The sequence below is a fragment of the Balaenoptera musculus genome, chromosome 15 (genome assembly GCF_009873245.2).
Source record: "Balaenoptera musculus isolate JJ_BM4_2016_0621 chromosome 15, mBalMus1.pri.v3, whole genome shotgun sequence".
Classification (NCBI taxonomy): Eukaryota; Metazoa; Chordata; class Mammalia; order Artiodactyla; family Balaenopteridae; genus Balaenoptera; species Balaenoptera musculus.
Genome location: NC_045799.1, coordinates 12,706,559 through 12,721,764, shown reverse-complemented (window position 1 = coordinate 12,721,764; position 15,206 = coordinate 12,706,559). Strand labels below are relative to the sequence as shown.

The 15,206-nt window shown below is 49.1% G+C and overlaps 3 long non-coding RNA genes across 3 annotated transcripts in view; all 3 read right to left on the bottom strand.

Annotated features, from left to right (window-relative positions):
* Positions 1-3,492: 3,492 nt before the first annotated feature.
* On the bottom strand, positions 3,493-7,226 carry LOC118880592. The gene is made up of 3 exons (XR_005016343.1): positions 6,701-7,226; positions 5,184-5,316; positions 3,493-3,676 (listed from the first exon to the last, which is right to left on the bottom strand). It is a non-coding gene; the product is annotated as an uncharacterized LOC118880592 (long non-coding RNA).
* Positions 7,227-8,755: 1,529 nt separating this feature from the next.
* LOC118880590 lies at positions 8,756-9,926 on the bottom strand. Its single transcript, XR_005016341.1, has 3 exons — positions 9,747-9,926; positions 9,341-9,574; positions 8,756-8,865 (listed from the first exon to the last, which is right to left on the bottom strand). It is a non-coding gene; the product is annotated as an uncharacterized LOC118880590 (long non-coding RNA).
* A 311-nt stretch (positions 9,927-10,237) lies between these two features.
* The window catches only part of LOC118880591, a 56,364-nt gene continuing 51,395 nt past the window's right edge, over positions 10,238-15,206 (bottom strand). The window contains exon 4 of the long non-coding RNA XR_005016342.1: positions 10,238-11,190. This is a non-coding gene — a long non-coding RNA (uncharacterized LOC118880591). The remainder of the gene's footprint in view (positions 11,191-15,206) is intronic.

Sequence of the window (15,206 nt, the reverse complement as noted above, 5' to 3'; positions counted from 1 at the left end):
ACTGCATATGAAATCTCTTGCTCAAACTGCATATAAGTTGATTGGCTCGGGAAAGAAATCCTTCTGGAGGTTGGTCTGGGTGCTGCTCTTCCCACAAGAGTAAAATTAATGGCCTCTGATGAACCTTATGAATTTCAATTATCGTGAAAGGAGAAAGGCTCTCACAGGAAGAACACTAGCTCTTCTGCCCCCCAAGCACGCCCCAAAAGAGCCCACTCATTAAAAAGGTGTTGAATTTCTTCCCCGACTCAGGATTGTAGTTTCAATGGAGGGATTCTGGTAAGAGCTGGCACCGGAGGGTTGTCGTTTCTTCTGGCAGCAGGAGGGTGGGTGGCGAGAGTGTTCTCACCTGGATGGCCAGACGGGCCATGGGGCGGTCAAGGTTCCTGGCTGGGAGCTGTAGAGACCCACGTGGGTGACGTGCGCACAGTGGGCTTTCCCTGCAGGATCTTGAGCCCCACAGACTAGAAGAGATGCAGAGGACCAGGCAGAAACCACAGGAGTCCGTGGGGCCAGGAAAGAGCATCTCACGCCAGAACGGGCTGATCAGGACGCCGCCTGGGAGAAGTGACCTCCCTCCGGTCCCTCTTCCTTCCTTCACTTGCTCAAAACAGAGCTCAGGAAAGAGCGTGTAGGGGCCAGACTTAGACCAGCGCCCACCCCTCAGGAAAGCCGGGTGGAGAGGGAGGAGCGCGACCCTCAGCTTTCGTGATGGGACGTGTCACCAGGGGCTCCCCCGCACCCCTCCTACCTGGGGGAGGAGCGATTCCCAAAAGGACGAGTGGCAGCTTCAGCGAGGGGACTCAATTGCGGGCAGCCGGAAATGACCCCTGCCCCCCACGTGTCACTTGGGACAGGACCACAGTGAGCCTTGGGCACCGGGCTAACGTCAGCTTCCCCTATAGGGGCACCGGGGGGCAGGGGACACATGGTGGATCTTTACGGAAAAGGCAGCTCTCGGGACTCTTGACTCCAACTGAAATGCTACCATGTACTCACGGGGTTATTTCTTTTTACAATGAATATTTATCACTTTCATAGTAAAAATGATTTTTCATTTAGAAAATTAAAAAGCTACCGTCGGGCTTCCCTGGTGGCGCAGTGGTTGGGAGTCTGCCTGCCAATGCAGGGGACACGTGTTCGAGCCCTGGTCTGGGAAGATCCCACATGCCGCGGAGCAACTAGGCCCATGAGCCACAACTACTGAGCCTGTGCGTCTGGAGCCTGTGCTCCGCAACAAGAGAGGCCGCGATAGTGAGAGGCCCGCGCACCGCGATGAAGAGTGGCCCTCCGCTTGCCGCAACTGGAGAGAGCCCTCGCGCAGAAACGAAGACCCAGCACAACCATAAATAAATAAATAAATAAAAATAAAATGACTAATACTATTAAAAAAAAAAAAAAAAGCTACCGTCTCCGCGAGCAGTACACCAGAAGTTGAGGCTAATGGGTCCAAATGCTTCCAATCAAGTCATCCGCACACTTTTGGTCCCCACGGCGGCTCCAGCGCTACGGTCGGTGCCCAGGGGTGCGGGGGTCGGAACAGTGAGTCTCGTGGAAACACCTGCCTCCAGTGGCCCAGCTGGGTGGACCGTCCCTTAAATTGCCCACAGTGAGATTGATCAGGAACAAATTACTCGCCCCATTTGCCTTGTGTAGACCCAGTCAACACACACACACATCTCGCTGCCGACCCTTCTTGGGAAACAGTGTCGTTGTCAGATTTCCCCTTGCTCTGCGGTGGCCCTCTCCTCAAGGCCCCTGGTGCTTTGTGCCGAGCAGCACGTTTTCAGGGCCTCTCCCCCCATTCCCTCAAGAGCAGCCCTGAGGCCAGCAGATGTGACCATGCAGTTTGTTCCCTGCACACCTCCAGGGGGCCCCGTTCCCACTGCGGCGGGCGTGAGTGGTGCCTAGGGTGTGCAGTGATAGCCTCTGCCGGCCTCCCTCTCCTCAAGTCCTCAGGGACACCCTCACCCACCCTAGAATGTCAGTCTGGAAGGTGCCTGGGAGACATCTCATCCTTTCCTTCCAGGAGAACTTTGCTCAAAGTGCCTGGGCTGGGCTCCCTGGCCTTGGGTTTTTTCGAGACATCACCCAGCAGAGCAAATCTCAACGTCACGGCTCCAGTCCACTGTCCTCGGTGAAAGAATGAGGAGCTGGAACCTGGAGAGGAGGCACGTCTGCCAAGGACGCTCTCCAGGCAGAGCCGGGGCAAACGACCGAGCAGCATTTTATAATTTGCAAAGGTCTCTCCACCCCGTCTTGTTACATTTGACCTTCATGATAGTTGGTCACTGTCAGATGACACTGCATTTCACACATCGAAGACAAAATTGACCAGATAATGCACCATTGTTTCATGTGCCACTAAGAAAGAAAACATTGACAACTAAATTATGATGCAACAATGAGACTCCATCGATTATGTGACACAACCAGATTCAAGAGATATTAACATGTGAAAAGGGTGCACCTTAGAATCAGTGCAGTTCAGTGTTCTTCCCATTTTACAGATTTTATTTTCTAGATTCGGAAAATGATTCCAAGGTCTGGTCTGTTCACACACACACTGCTGGCCAGAGGACAAGCCTGGGATGTAACCTCAGCCCCCTGGTGACCGTCTCCAGTCTGGTCCAGGATGGGGACACGCACTGCCCCATCTCCCCTCAAGGACGGATCTACCGCCCAGTGTGGGACCTGTGGTCAGCAGACAGCCCCCACTTCTTTAACATGACTCCCCAAGCTCATTAAAGAACAGATGAATGAGCTGTATAAATAACAACAATTTAACGCTGTGCGTCCTCATTCCTACTGTGAAGCAGTGGCCTGGGCTCAATGGGAGAACTGAGATGCGCTGAAGTGAGTCATTTGAAAACATTCCACAGTCTGGCAGGGAAGTGAAACCACAGGTGGTAGCAGGGCTGGGACCTGAACACCTGCCCTTGGCTCAAGGAATTTCAATGATGCTTCCACATTTCCACTGAATGTTGGCATGAACCCTGAGGTTCTTCCACAAGAAGAAAGGATGGATAAACTATGGCAGAATCCATTGATACAAGCTGTGTCTGGATGACTATGATGCTTCCAATAAAAGTCTTTTTAACCTGAATTATCTGGGACATCTACACTGCTTTCCCTTTCTCAGTCTATGCTGCTTTCATGAATCCTTGGACATAAATCCACATTTGCCTCTAAGCCTTCTGTTTGTTTTCTTCTGCCCGTTGGAAGGAAGGCAAAGTAGGGGACATTTAATAACCTGTTTCTACTCTCTGGTTCCATGAAATTAAATTGACTACACAGGATCTTTAATGCTTCACCATCACAAAGACTCAGTTTCATACATGAATGAATCGATGTCAAATGGGAGGAGGAGGTGGGGGGGGCATGCCATGTTTTCCTGACACCTCTTAAATGCTTTCTTATTTCATATTGATACAGATCAGGGACCATGGATTATGCTGACAAGCTCATAAATTATCTGTTACTCACCAACAATACCAAGGTCTTGTTTTCTTGATGGAGTAGTTGATGTTGATTGCAGGGGATGTCCATGAACTTGAAATTGTTTCAATTGTTGTTTACCCGCCAGGGATCTTGAACTCGAGACCTGCCTACTCCACACACAGGTTCAGATGACACGCATGGTGGCAGTATTGTCGAGAGACAAAAATTGGAGCAACTAGAGTGAGATGGAGAAAGGGAAGGATACATTACTAATTGAGGCGTCATTACAGGGCTTCTGAGAAGCTAAGAGAGATACAGCATCAACATCGAAACCCCAGAAGTGACAGGCAGAAGTGACCACATCTAGAGCCAGAGGTCCTTAACACAGGCAATTGACAGGCTTTATGACTCTGAGGGGGAGGCAAAATCACTCTGACGTGACAATATGTTAAAGTGGGCATTTTATTATTTTTCAGAAGCCGTAATTTTCAGATGATGACTTCAGGGATCCTTTAAGGAGGATAACTGATTGCCTGACAAAGAACTTGTAGCTTTTCCTCTTTACAGTGGAAGAGAGAAAAAGCAACAACTCAGCTCTTTCAAGCCGAAAAGGAGCATTTTTCAGAAAAAACACTGCAAAGTTTATAACAATGGGAGCCGGAGGAAACACAAATACATCTCGCCTTCTTGACAAATGAGATTTAATTAAGAGACTCTTCATGCTAGAAAACAAAGTCTTGCCTGTGCCATGAAGGGAAAAGCGACAGGCTGAGGGGGAGGGTGTCGCTGACAAATAGCCCTGCGTCGGCCTGTTAATTATTCATAAACGTCCTTGTGATGGAATTCCACTGCTTCACCTATTTTTAGTTAATTCTCTATTTTTTTACTCCAAATGCTACTTGTGTTAATTAATGAAATAGTTAATCCAGCCCACAATAAGCACAGATGAAACAGAGAGGCTTGGGTTTATCCGCTCGAGGAATTCTAATAATTTTACAATTTGCAGGGATGTAAACCATGGGCACTGAAGGTATTTGCACAGAGATGCACCTGTGTCTCCCCGCTCCCCACGCAGATATGCAGCTTAGTGGGATCTAAACCTCCCGGCCCTCTGGTGCTCGCCAGCCGACACTCCCAAAGCTGGGGGCTTCCATTCTGACCCTTTCGCCGGTCCCCCCAACCATGGTCCCTGTGATTCCAGGTGGTCCTGAGGCTTCTCCTCAAAGCCCTGCATCAGGCTCAGTCCCGGAACAAGATACATTGCTGACTGACTCTGAGATCCCTGCTGGCCACGCCAGAGCTCCTTTCTGCATATTTCCTGACCATCTCTCTGATTTTCTCCTGAGTTGTGACCAAGGCCCTAAAACTGAGGTCTGCCATCCCACCCAGGTTCTGAGCTATGAAGCAGGCTGTGGTGGGGAATGAGGTGGAAAAGAACAGCCCTAGACAAGGAGAACTTCCCGTTACAACTGGAAACATCCGAAGAGGCAAATATGACCCCAGTCACACCCCTGTTTCAAACCTTCCAGAAGCTGCCCACAGCCCTTAGGATGGAGCCCAAACTCCCAGGCCCCTGCCCCTCACCAGTCCCACCTCCCACCACTCACCTCTGTGTTCACTGGGTCCCAGCCTTGGACATACCAGGTTCCTAGCACCTCAGGGCCTTTGCACATGCTGTTCCTTCTTCCTGGAATGTTTCCCCACCACCACCCCAATTCCTCACCTAGTTACCTGCAGCTCACCTGTCATGTCTCAGATGAAGTGTCACCTCCTTGAGGGATTCTTCTGTGACTCTCATCATCCCCACATCCTGGTCCAGGGACCAGGTCAGTTCCCCCGAAGCTCCTCTCATGACACCACGGTGCGTTTCCTTCCCTGCAAAGACCACATGTAATGACATGAGGTCTTTATTATCCGAGGACAATTGAAACAGATAAAAAGCCATTTGACACAAATCCAATTAAATTGGGTACCAAAGCTTCACGGCAAATATTTTGTGATTTAACCAACAGGTACCTGGGATTTACTTTCGGCAAGTGCTGTTCTCAGTACCCTACACATATTAAATTGCTCAGTCCTCCGTATCATGGATACTGTTACTATTACCTCCATTTTACAGATAAGGACACTAAGGCACAGGAAGGTTGCCCAGCTAGTAATTGGCACTGTCAGAGTTCCTGCTCTCAACCACCTCTTCTAAACTAAAGGCTTTTTCTAGAAAAAATGAAACTAAATTCTGCTCCTCAATGTCTGTCTGCTAAGCAACCCATGGCCTTGTTCTAGGACATACATTCAGTCCGTACACGGATATGCATTGAGGGCTCACTATGTATCAGGAGCTGTCCCGGGTGCTGAAACGATTTACCTCAGGAGCAATCAGACGCTAAGCTGTTCAAAGATCTCAGACCTATGACTCTAGTTGAATTCACCTATCAATCGAGAAAAGGCGGTGCTAGTTTTTAATAAATAGGCCTATCCTCTGAGGGCCTAGCACACACAAAAAACAGACGAGAGTGAAGAGTCAGTACCTCACTCCAATTCAAGCAACAGATCCCAACCCATGCCGTGTCATCACCGTGGCAGAGAAGCAGGTGGGGGTGGGGCGCCTCTGGTCACCTGCCCCCCAAGCTGTCGGTGGCAGTGCGCCCTAAGTGTCACGTTCCCAGGGAGCACCAGGTAACCGCACCTGAGCCAGCAGGGAGACTGCCCACACACCCCACCAGCTCCCTGGACTGTTCACCCCACCCCAGAGGCCAAACCTCTTCTGGTCCCCAGTGTAGCCAGTGGTCAGTCACTCCTCCCAGTCCACGACTATGCTGGGGGGAGGGGAGGACAGGAGCCACTCAAGACGACATAACCTCAGAAAGGAGCTTCAAAAACACAGTCGGCGGACTTCCCTGGTGGCACAGTGGTTACAAATCCGCCTGCCAATGCAGGGGACACGGGTTCGAGCCCGGGTCCGGGAAGATCCCACGTGCCGCGGAGCAACTAGGTCCGTGCGCCACAACTACTGAGCCTGCGCTCTAGAGCCCACGAGCCACAACTACTGAGCCCACATGCCACAACTACTGAAGCCCATGCGCCTGGAACCCGTGCTCCGCAACAAGAGAAGCCACTGCAATGAGAAGCCCGTGCACCGCAAGGAAGAGTAGCCCCCGCTCGCCGCAACTAGAGAAAGCCCGCACAGCAACAAAGAACCAAAGCAGCCAAAAGTAAATAAATAAATTTATTTAAAAAAAAAACACATAGTCGGACCCACCACCTTGTGATGCTTCAACAGCCTGCAAACCGGCTCTGCCTGCTCAGTCTGCTTTCACACACGGCGTCCATCTCCTCCCCGGACGGTTGTCACCTGGATCTCAAGAGACGCCAGACGCCAGGAGGTGTGGACAGAGGGGTCAGATCTGCCGCATCTGACTATTTGATTAAGATCCTCCTTGTTCTACTTTCCACAGATTTTTTCATGTCACACCTGACATGTCATATGCCCTGAATGTTTTCCTGACGGAATGATAGAAACTTTGGTTTGCGAAGGTGCCGTTGGATTTTGACCTTGGAGTGAGAATCACCTCATATGCTTTCAATAATCAAGAGATCTTTCGTTTTAATTCGCTCATCAAAGATATTTTTTCTTCTGAGATGTTGATTTGGTCCCTTTCTCAGTTTCTTTGTCCACGTGGGAAGCAGACAGCGAATTGCGTGAATGTGAAGTCGTTAGCAGAGCTGCTGTGATTGGCTAATTTGCTTCTCTCTCTCCCGGAGCGCAATCAGAGTGTCTTCACAGGATGCTGGTTACGCTGGCGAGCGTGTCCTTTCCTTCTGCAGCTGCGGGTGGCCTGGAGCGGAGGCAGGGCCGGGGAAGGGTGGAGCATATCCCCACCGTTCACCCAAAAAAAACAGCCTAATTCTCATGCACCAGCCACTACACTGTAATACAGTAGGAAGCAGAGACCTGCGTGAGTCCTAACAGTCTTCGGAGCTTTTCAAATGGAGGAGGAAGCCCCTTAGTTTCTGCTCGTGGAGTTTTGAATCCCATGCAGCACTGGGCAGGGGTCCGGAGGCCACCCAAACCAGACCCACTGCCCACCCATGGGCTCACCCCAGCAGGCCACGTCCCCACTGGCTTCCTTTCCTGCTGTGAAGCAAAGGGGAGGAGCTACCTGATTACAAACCGTGTATCAAGCCCAGGAGACGTTATCGGCTTTCCCAGACTCACCCTTGGGGGCCAAGGTTCAGCCTAGGTGAGAGGTCCGGGTGTCTCCACCCATGTTCCAGCCCAAAGGACTCAACCCTTCCTGCTACAAAGATTTCTTTGAAAAACAGATAAACTGCAGTCGGAATTTTAAAAATCTCTGTGTTCAGGTTAGCTTTTGATCCTTTCTCCTTATGACCAGTTGGTTTAATTACACTTCTTCACTGGCACCTTTATCTGAGATGATGGGTTTTTACTAGGAAACAGCCTTCTGACTTCTCTACGTCTTGATTCTCTGGTCTTTTAAAGGTTCTCATTGGAGTTACATAAATAATGTAGGAGGAATGAACTAACACGAGAGCCTGCACAGACGTTTGATTAACAAATTCCTGCCTTTAGTGCTTCACTCCCTCCCTGTTTTCCTCATTAGCTCTTTCTCTTGAATAAGAGAGAGAATTGTTCTTCAAATCTGTCTAGACTAGATGTTATCCTTGGGAGGTTAAAAAAAAAAACTGGCCAGTTCCTCATGTCATAGCATCAGCCTCAGCCTAGGACACGGGGGCTCAAAGTCCAGCTGCCCACAGTCTTGACCACAATTCCAACCCTTCTGAATTTTTTTCTTTTGCTATGTTTTATTTTCTTTCTCCCAACTTATTTTTTTTAATGTCAAACCTATAGAAAAGTTTAGAGTAATACAGTGAACATTCACAGAATCTTCACCTAGATTCACCAGCTGGCAATACCAGGCCACGTGTGGGTCATCTCTCTCCGTGGGCATTATTTATAGTGTGTGTATGCTTGTGTGTGTGTGTGTGTGTGTGTGTGTGTGTGTGTGTGTGTGTGTGTGTAGTTTTCCTTTTCTGGCTAAATGATCTGAGACAATGGTGCAGAGATCATATTTCATTTCTAAACACTGCAGTGTGTATCTCCTAAGGAAAAAGACATTATCTTACATAATATCAATACCATTTGCACACTCAAGACAGTTAATGTTGACACAGTAATATAATCTGACAGTCCAAATTTAGTGGGGTTTTTTTCATTTCAGGATCACGCACTGCATTTGGTTGTCACGATTCTTTCATTCTCTTTAATATGGAACAGTGTGCCATCATTTGGTCTCGTATAATGTTGACTTTTTTGAAGAGTCCAGACAGTCGCTTTGTACCATGAATCCAGGAAGTGCTCAGAGATGATGGGAACAGGTCAGAAGCTATGACAAAAGGCTTCCCCTGGACAATGTAAAAATATTTGAGCATAAAAAAATGTATGGAAATGGATAGGAACACACTGAATATTTTTCTAAAAATCTATGAGTTCACAGTGATATTAAAAGATGATTGAGGCCAGGGACAATTCTTTCTGAATAATGCCAGCTGATATGTGTAAGGAACGACAGAATTAGAAAAATGTAATAATTGACTCAGGTGCAGACCATCAGTGGGCACCAAAACCATTGGGGGAAACCACTTTGGGGAACACAAGATCCCAAAGTATCACCCTGTATGTTACTTAGCAATTACAAAGGGGAAAAGGATCCTTTACAACAGAGACATCTGGTGAACACCGTCTTAACCAAGGACTCAAACCTGACATCCCAATGATAGATGAACGGACATTATGAGCCTCCCTCCCTGAAATGGGCTCGGCAGAGCCTCCCTCTGCAGAAATCTCAGCCTTAATCTATCGGGAAACAGTCACACTCACCCATTCTGTGGGACGTCCTACAGGCCAGTGGGCCGGCTCCTGTCTGACCTCACCTGGGCCGTCAACAGACACTCCCTGCTTTGAGCTCTGCCTCGTGCCAGGCCCTGTGCTGGTGCTGGAGATGCAGGGATGGAACCTTGTCCTTCAAGGATGGAGACGATTCTCAGGAGTCTGCGTCCGCGGGGTCTCAGGCATTTGGATGACCTTGAAATGATTTCTAGATGACTGCAACTTCTTCACCAAAAGGAAGAAAGAAAAATACATATATTTGTTGTTTTCTTCTCCGGATCAAACCAGATGGGCTAGTTTCAGAATAATCTGTCACTAGAGAGGCGCACTCAGGAGCAATTTGTGGGCTCTTGGTCACCCCACCAAGCGAGATGGCTGGGGTAATTGGGACTTTTACCATCACGGCTGCCATCAGGATCTGTGGCTGTGACATCATCAAAGGGCATCAGCCAAGCACCCGCTGGAACAGGAGCTTTTATCAGTGGGTCCGAGCCCCTCTGCAACGCCGCTGCTGTTGAGAAAGCAGACTTGGCCAGAAATGGCAGCAGCCTCAGAACCAGCCAAGAAAGCAACGGGAGTAAGGTCTGCAAAATGACAGAGTCAGATCATTCAGTCTAGAATTGGGGATTTTTAAAGATTCTCAATCTCCTGCTCTACAGCCTAAGAGGCAGATCTCTGAGCCTTCACTCATTCATTCTGCACATATGTCAAGAGGATCAACTATGTGCCAGGCACAGCTGAGGTCCCTGGAGATGCAGCAGAGAACAGAACAGATAAAGACCCCAGCTCCAGGAGCTCATGATCTACAGAGGGAGACAGTCAACAACGAGTGACAGCCCAAGACAGTGAGCGCAGCACACAGTGGTGCTGCAGGTTCCCTCGTTCCTCCCCATTTTTGCCCCGCGGTGGCTTCTTACTGCCCCTGAGCCTCTCCCTCTGAGGCCTCCAGCTGCAGGGGCCCACGTGGCTGGGAGCTGACATCCTGGGAAGCAGCCTGCAGCGGATGCAGAAGGCAGCTGGTGCAGCAGTCCCCGGCTGCGTCACCCTCAGCGCATCCCCTCTGAGGCCTGTTCCAATCCATCTACCGGGGCAGCCAGCAGGACTGAGCCTGGCATCCCACGGTGGTCACCTGCTCAGGCTCCCAGCAGGGTCAGGGTGGTCATCCTCCTTCCGTCCCCTCCCCGGTCACCTGCTCAGGCTCCCAGCAGGGTCAGGGTGGTCATCCTCCTTCCGTCCCCTCCCCGGTCTCCTGCTCAGGCTCCCAGCAGGGTCAGGGTGGTCATCCTCCTTCCGTCCCCTCCCCGGTCACCTGCTCAGGCTCCCAGCAGGGTCAGCGTGGTCATCCTCCTTCCGTCCCCTCCCCGGTCACCTGCTCAGGCTCCCAGCAGGGTCAGCGTGGTCATCCTGCTTCCGTCCCCTCCCCGGTCACCTGCTCAGGCTCCCAGCATGGTCAGCGTGGTCATCCTCCTTCCGTTCCCTCCCCGGTCACCTGCCCAGGATCCCAGCAGGGTCAGGGTGGTCATCCTCCTTCCATCCCCTCCCCGGTCACCTGCTCAGGCTCCCAGCAGGGTCAGCGTGGTCATCCTCCTTCCGTCCCCTCCCCGGTCACCTGCTCAGGCTCCCAGCAGGGTCAGGGTGGTCATCCTGCTTCCGTCCTCTCCCCGGTCACCTGCCCAGGCTCCCAGCAGGGTCAGGGTGGTCATCCTCCTTCCGTCCCCTCCCCGGTCACCTGCTCAGGATCCCAGCAGGGTCAGCGTGGTCATCCTGCTTCCGTCTCCAGCTCAGGATCCCTGGCATCGCCTCCTGATTCTGCTGATCACACCCAGGCTCAGGGTCAGCTTCTGGAAGAATCCAGCATTAAGTCAGATGGAAAGCATAAAGCAGTCAGATGGCAGTGAGTGTCCTGTGAAAGATGGAGCTGGGAGGGGGTAGGGGTGGTCCTGGAGGGAGGGGCTGTGGTTGTACAGAGAGCAGGGCGAAGGCGACATTGGAGCAAGGGCTCAGGAGGTGAGGGATCGAGGCGGGTGGGCGTCTGGGGGAAAGAGTGGGGAGTGCAGAGCAAATACGAAGACCCCGCGGCTCCTCCTGGGAAGGGCAGGAAGCCTGTGCCACAGGAGCAGAGGGAGCGTGGAAGACAAGCGGGAGAGAGACTGGGGCGCAGGGAGCCGGAGTGAGGTGGGCCTCGCCCACCATGGAAAGGGCTTCGGCACGGAGCGAGGCGGGGAGACGGCGGGCCCCGCGCAAGGGACTGGGGTGCCCTGATGTCCCTCTAACAGGTTCGCTCTGATCAAAGGTGGAGAACAGACTGCAGGGGGCGAGGGCCCAGCAGGGAGACCAGGGAGGACTCTGTACGACAATCCTCAAAGAGATGACGGTCAGGGATCTAGGGGGCAGGGAGCAGGGCAGGCGGGCCAAGTGGACGGATTCGGATCCATGTGGACAGCAGGGTGGACGTGTGGGCAGAGAGAGCGGCTGGCGGGCGTGAGAGGAGGAGAGGAGCTGAAGTGAGCCGGAGCGCCCCCGGGAAGGGGAAGCTGTCACCCCGGAGCTGGGGGCCACCTGGGGTGTGAGGAAACCCGATGACTGTTAGACGGGGAGGGATCCAGAGCAAAGCTGAGCATGTGAACGTGGCCGAGAGAGAAGAGGTCTGGTCCCACGTAGAAATAGCTATTTTAAAATAAGAATACCAGGCTATTCCTGATGTCTCAGACAAATCAGATCACATCACAACCCCCTGAATATGACAAAGTATATTTTTGTCAACTTGGAACCCCTCCAACTGAGGAAACGTGTGAGCTTCCCAATGAAAACGGAGAACCAGATGGAGATGGTGCAATTAGAGCTGAACCACAGTCATTCCCCACTACATCCTCACACCAACCCATTTCTCATTGCTCTTGCCTCGGGTGGGAGTCCCCAGTGGCAGAGACTGGAGTTTTCAGTTCAAGATATTTTGGGGGATCAACACTTGTGAAGGGAAGTGGGGGAAGAAGGCCAGGCAGGGGAGAGTTTGATCTTTGATGCAGGCCGGACAAAAACTCAGCAAACCCTGTGGGGAGCTCTGGAGCTTGTAAGGGTCAGCCCACGTTGGGGCCAAATGTCCAGGCTTTATACCCCTGCCTCGTTCAGTCACCAGGAGTGGGCTCTCCAGGAAGGGCATGACCATGGACAAGAAAGCTCCCTGCACCTAAGACAGAACGTGAAGGAGGCATCTTATGCCTTGTTTAAAAATTTTGCAAGAAAATCTAGGATATTGCAACTATGATTTAGAGAGGCTGGCGAGACGTTACAAACCAAGATAGATAATCCTGAAAGCACAAAAGGGGGAAAAAAGACATATTGAAAATATTAAAATTTGGAACTTTTGTACATAAAATGATTACATAAACAAAGTATATATGTCTGTAAAAGTATTTGTAAGTCAATAATAGATGAAGAATTCATTTAATATAGTTCAATATACAAAGAACTCTTACAAATTGATAAGAAAAAAAGGCAATGGCTATAAATAGACAATCCATGGAAGAAGGCACCTCTTCTAAGCTCACAAATTGTTGGAAATACATCCCATAGAAGTAAAAGTACTTATATCTTGTACCAATACACACAAGGATGTCACTACAGTGTTGTTTTTAGTGGCCTGGAACCGGAAAAGAATTAATTCCCTTTACTAATGGAGTGGCTAAGTACTTTACGAGTATATCGGTGGAATATTGCACAGCCGCTGTAAAGAATTACTTTAATTTAGAGCTATAGATGGTGACTTGAAGTATTTAATTTTAAAGTAATGAATTACTTTAATTTAGAGCTATAGAAGGTGACTTGAAGTATTTACCAGGAATTGAGTGATAAAATCAAGATGCAGAAAAATGTTAGTTATGGGTTTATCAATTCTGTGATCTTTTTAAAGAACTAACTTTTAGCTTTGTTAATTTTATCTATTGACTTCTGTTTTCTATTTCATTTGCTTTAGTTCCTTATCTTTTCTTAATTCAACTTATCTGGTGATTGCTTTCATCTTTTTTTTCTAGTGTCTTAAGGTGGAATCTTAGGTCATTGATTTTTTATCTTTTTTCTTTTTTAACATATGCATTTAAAGCTATAAATTCTCCTCTTTGCACTGTTCTGACTGCATCCCTCAAATTTTGATGTTGTATTTTCATTATCATTCAGCAAAATTTCTTTTTAAAATAAACGTATTTGGAAAAAATACTGAGTCTATTTAGAATATTTTAAAAAGCAAATAATAATTCAGTTGATACACAAATGTGTCCAAGATGATGAAGGAAAAACAAAAGTTACTGAGGTTTGGGACATAATATTGTAGCATTAATTTGAAGAAAAAAAAAAAACAACTTTGCGTCACAATTTGTTAAAGAGGTTGAAAACCAAGTAATCTCCATCTGTCAGGAGTAAAACTGAAAGCTAGCTGAGAATCTCAGTTGAGATAGTAGGATTCTGTTTGCTTGTTTTTACTCTGAGTTGGCTACCTGTCTGCTTGCAGTAACTAACTGTCCCTCATCATCTGTACACCCCTTCTTCCTTTAGTAACAGAACCCCTGTGGTTCAGCAGGCACATTTATCAGCACAGAATTAGGACTACAGTTTCAAGCCTCCCTTGCAGTGATTTGTGGCCAGGTAAGTACCGGCCAGTGGAATGTGAACACAGGTAAGGAGTACCCCTGCCAGGCTGTGCCAATGAAGGGAAGGAAGCGTGTGCCCTATTCCTCTCCTTTTCTCTCTTCTCAGTGTTCAAATGCAGACAACTGTGGGGCATCTGGCCCAAGTGGATCAAGCCAGTGGTTTTAGCATAGTGGAGCAAAAAGATAGAGGGAGTCTGGGCCCCTGACAGCTTCATGGGCCAGAACTGCCACACCAGCTCATGTTCGCGAGTGAGAAATAAACGCCTATCTTGTATAAGCCAAGGTCTCTATCACAGCAGCCAAAACTAACTCCTAATTCAGAGCCCACGGACACTGGATAAAGACCTTACCGACATTCTGATTGGGGCTGTTGAGATATTTCCCATACAAACCAAACCTAGAGGAGAATAAAGGAATCAGGTTTAGAGCCTTTAAACATAACCCATGGCAGAAATAGAAGGAGCTGATTTTGTGGGTGGAAAAATTGAGTCTGAGACAGACGAAATGAATCATTCACCAAAGTTAAGAAGCAAATTTTGCTGCTTAAAATGTAAAGGTTAGGGCTTCCCTGGTGGCACAGTGGTTAAGAATCCGCCTGCCAATGCAGGGGACACAGGTTCAATCCCTGGTCCGGGAAGATCCCACATGCCGCAGAGCAACTAAGCCCGCGTGCCACAACTACTGAGCCTGCGCTCTAGAGCCCGTGAGCCACACCTACTGAGCCCAAGTGCCACAACTACTGAAGCCCATGCACCTAGAGCCCGTGCTCCGCAACAAGAGAAGCCACCGCAATGAGAAGCCTGCGCACCACAACGAAGAGTAGCCCCTGCTCGATGCAACTAGAGAAAGCCCACGCGCAGCAACGAGGACCCAATGCAGCCAAAGTTAAAATTAAGATAAATAAAATATTTATAAAGAAAAAAAAAATGTAAAGGTTAACAGTGTACCCCAGATGGCAAGTAACAGACCTGAGACCACATCCAGCCAGGAGATGTGCTGTGACCAGCCCTCAACTCGCTGGTGTGTGCAATTGGTTTTTAACATTAAAAATGAGAAGATTCCATAATGTATGTTTCAATATATCAGATCATCACGTCGTACACTTTAAATATCTTACAATATTAGCTGTCAATTGTACCTCAATAAAGCTGGAAAAAAATAGAGAAGGTTTCACATAAAAATCTAGATTTCCAACTTCCTCTGAAAAATCAAAG